The following is a 4,498-nucleotide window of genomic DNA, read 5'->3' on the forward strand; positions in this document are numbered from 1 at the left end:
CACACAGGCGATACGTCATCATCGACGATGTAACTATGTGGGTGTGGCCTGTTAGACAAGTCATCTTAAAGGCACTGGCAGGATGGTAGACAGAATCAGAATTAGCTTTATAATTATTACAGTTTATTTTAATCATGTCATTTTTCCCAATAAAACAAAGAAAAGGAAGAAGATAGAGAGGGGGGGGGGGTGAGGTAATCATGAGATCAAGGTAGGAAAATAAAGACATTTTTGAGTGCTTTTACCACAAATAGAACAGGTAAAGGGTTTCTTCTGTGTGATTCTGTGAATTTTAGATATTTACAAGCTTTTGCCACAAGTCCACAACCGGCACAAACTAAAAGGTGTCTTAGCTTATTTTCAAGCTTGCTACAACTTATGAATTGAAAAGGGTAGACCCTATTGTAAACAAGTGTAATGCTTTATGGTGTCGTCCACACACAGTTAACAGTTTTTTGTTTTGAGTTGTACTTGAAATGTACTGTAATTCTACAAACTGTTAAAACATACTTCAATCAATCAATCAATCAATCAATCAATCAATCAATCAAAGCTTTTTCCACTATGTTGCATGGATGCAACATAGTGGAAGTAGGTGCAGTAGGTGTTGTGCATGGAGAGATTTGTGCAAACCGTGTGGTTTGGTAGGAGAAGGTGAACAAAGGCGGACATATAAACGGTCGACCCCCCTTTCAATTAGTGTAGCAAGTTGTTAACTCCAGACACATACAAAACAGAAAAAGTACAAAAAAATCACGGCACTTCATCTTTCACATTGTTGTTGGGGTTCTGTACAGTATGTACAGTATTCAAAAATGTAAATATTTTGATGCTGCTATATAAATATTTGAAGTTTTTCAGAAAACTTAGGTCAGGATTTAGAAGCATTTTTAGAATCGGCCGCAATCCAAAATGGGTTTAATGACTTTTATCAATTTGAATGTTACAAGTCTAGATCATATGCTGTGCAGTGTCAAGGTCAGCGAACAGATGTGAGGCACTGAAGCTATATGGTTCCAGCAGCATATACGATGAATCATAATAAATCTGTCATAGCCTATACCCATAGCGCTCTCCATGGACATAATGGTCTGTAGGCTGCCCCTTCAGGGAAACCGTTTACAAGGCCAGATGCTGTCACTCTGATGCTCCATAACATTCTCAAATCATTGCCTGCGAAAGGATCGATTAGGACAGTCAACTGACCCTTGAATATTTCAACTGTCCTCCAATATTAACGTGATGAAATGTGCTTCCCATTTTCTTCCCGTTTTGCCTCAGAGCATTTAACAGATTTCATCTCCCCTCTGTGTTTATTATAAGCTTCTAACTCACTACATTACCCACGTGTTGAGGTGTGACATCGGTCATTGCACTGTAGCCCAGAGCCATCTAATAGAAGAGTTGCGATGTTGAGGGGCCGGGGGCAGAAAACAGCCCGGTCATGTGGTTCATGTATTCGCGCGAGCCCATAGACTCCAATGCATTTCGTAAACTTCCCGGTTGTCCCCATTGGTTGTCCCCATTCAATAGAAGTCTATGTAGAAGAGCCGCCATTGGACTGGTCCCATGAAGTGAACGGAGTTTGCGTAACTCTGTCTTACTCTATGGCTCTGCTGTAGCCTAACTAGTGTATTTTTTTATACTTTGTTTATTGAAGACTTTATAGCTGAATAATTAGTGCTTTAACATTATCACTGTAACTATGCAGCTACTTTTTTGTTTAGTTTACTATTTACTATTGTTGTCACAGTTCAACATGGCTGTGATTTCGTGGATTACTCATGATCATTGTTGGGCAAGTGCAAGGGGATTCTAAAATGTCATTGTCAAATAAAAACACTTTGTGTTGTTTTGTTTAATATACTTTCAGCTGAAGGATCGCATAGACTTGTAATTTTCAAGTCTGCACATGGCAGTCGGTTGATATGTGGTTGGGGATTTTTCTGGAAACCCAAATACTAAAGGAGCCATGTAAGAACAAGTGAACACTGTCCTTTGGGGTAAAGGGCATAACTCAACTGTCCCTGCCAGGGTGCTAGTGAAAGGCTACAGGCCCAGATCATGACCTGAATTAAAGAACAGACAGTGGGGCCTGACTCATAGGATGATATGGCATAATTGTAAAAGCCCTCTGTGCACAGCTTAAAGTATTTGTCTATACTATAGGATTACGCGGTGTGAGATGACCAGGACGTACTGAAGAAAAAAACACTCTTGGACATAAGGTGCCTGTTTACCTTGGACATTTCTCTCTCGCAAAGAAATGTCACAATAAGGGAGATCAATTGTAACCATCTGAAAAGCCAAATTCTACTACTTGACTGGTGCTTACGTAGGTTTCCGTGCTCTGGAAGCCCCACATGTGGCACATGGGACAAGCATATATTTTCCCTTTCAGTGTTCATGCATTAAAAAAAGAAATATTCCAGTAGAAACACTTCACAGACATATTTTGATTTGTGACAGAAGCAATCAGTGTTGGCAATCTCTAAAATGAACAGTTATGAACTGAAAATTGAGGTAAGGTTGAGGTGCTTTCTGTGGTTTTGAAACAGCTCCTGTTCCATCTGAATTTCTTTCTCGTTGGTGTCGCACTGTGAGTTGCGGAAAATGAAGACAGATGCAATTAGCAACAATGTTTGGACTCAGCCCTTTGGAGCCAGCAGTGCTGTGTTTACTTTGAAATCTGATTAGGTCCCCTGTCCGACCAAGTTGCATTCACCTCTCTGTGAATCACTCTCTACACATGACTCCAGCACACTTTGCCTCTGATGGTCTCCCTCCATTGCACCTTTGACCTCACCCATATCCTGAGGGAGAGGCCCTGAGCGGGAAATTATGGCACCACAATTAGGCTTCCTCACTCTCTCTCCTCTCTCCTCTCTCCCTGGGTTTCAGTGCCAAGAACAATATTCAGCCCCATGTCAGACCAGCTCCGTGCTGGTAATTGACGTTACTCACCCAGTACGAAGCTTAGGATGTATAGCTCCCAAGACACCTTGTGTAGCAATGCGATTGCTCATTGTGGAGTGGAGTATTACCACATGCACTATATTATGTGTTGCTGGATTGGTTTTAATAGCCAATCCTTCTTGCTCATTAAATTCAATTCAAACATGGGTTTAACATCACCACGCGCACGATTATTTCCAAAAGACTTTAGCACACTGTGTGTGTTCAGCCACATCTGAACGACGTGTCAAGACAATTAGATGCATGTTCCATCATGAGAAGGGGTGGGAATTTACAAACCAACAACCCCATCTGTGCAACCTTTGAAGTTACAATAAATTGATTTTTGTACACATAAAAGTATTCTGCCTGGTCTTGGTTACATTAACAGAGGAAAAACAAAATCAACATGAAGTAAGTATGTTTTTCTGTTATTTGTCTTTGAGTATACTCTAAATAAGCTGACAGAGCAGGGCTACTGCAGAATTAGTTTGACCCTTAAACCTGTGTTCATAAGTACACTTTGCCAATAATGCAATATCTCTGGAGGCCTGTAAACCAAATATTACAGATTTTGCTCCCTGGAAACCACAAGACACATTATTTTCCCCTCGGTTTGAAATTACACACATTAGAGGTGCAATGACTGGTGAGGGTCATTGATTCCCTAGCATTTGTGCTATTTTTCCAGCCTGAAATGCAGAGCACTTCTACATCCCCTCAGGGGGGCTTACTTGAGGTTTGCCGTTGAGGAGAAGTCGTGGCCCTTGCTCACTCTCCTTAATTGCTTTCTCCCAATTGTTCTGAGGGTTTTCTTCTGAGGCCTCATCTAAGTTACACAAATACATGCAACAGCCGTTATTCCAGAACCTAGACGAATAATCAAATCCCATACCCTCTACAATGAAAGCCCGTAGCTAAACAACATGATCTGGAGTTATCAGGTTTCACTCGTCTTTTCTTCTTCTTTTTTCTTTTTCAGAAGAATTTTCATGACCACAAATTTGGAGATAGCAACACATTCCCTGTAATGTAATGTTTTCAGAGAAAATTGCAGAGGAAAAGTGAAGTTATGCATATCATGGAGAGTGAGTCTGGGAAAGGGTTTGTGAAGGAAGATTAGGGGGGTCAAATATTGTTCAGCTGCCCTTTTGTGCCTCAGGAGATATTGTATATATAAGTGTATAATCCACGATTATGGCATAACAAACTTTTACATGCTAACAGCCAGTGTGTTTGTTTTGTAAGCATGTGGCATATGGCCATGCGAGGACATGCTAAAGTTAGAAAGAGTACATGATAATGCACTCTGTGTAAAGTTGACATGTGCTGTACAGATGTTCTGCCATGCTTGGTGCCACTGGCTGTTTGCTGGGAGTTTGTATCTCTTTTTGGCCCCTAGCCAAGGCTTGGTGGATAAACTTGGTCCCATCGAGTATGACAGTGCTGAAGTCAGCATTGGGCTAAGGCTCAGGAATGTAGGCTACTGATTTATAACCTGACACACACTAGGAGCGAGGTAATGCATATAAAAAAAAAGTCT

The sequence above is a fragment of the Protomyctophum bolini genome, assembly GCF_963924005.1.
Source record: "Protomyctophum bolini genome assembly, chromosome: 7".
NCBI classification, from domain to species: Eukaryota; Metazoa; Chordata; class Actinopteri; order Myctophiformes; family Myctophidae; genus Protomyctophum; species Protomyctophum bolini.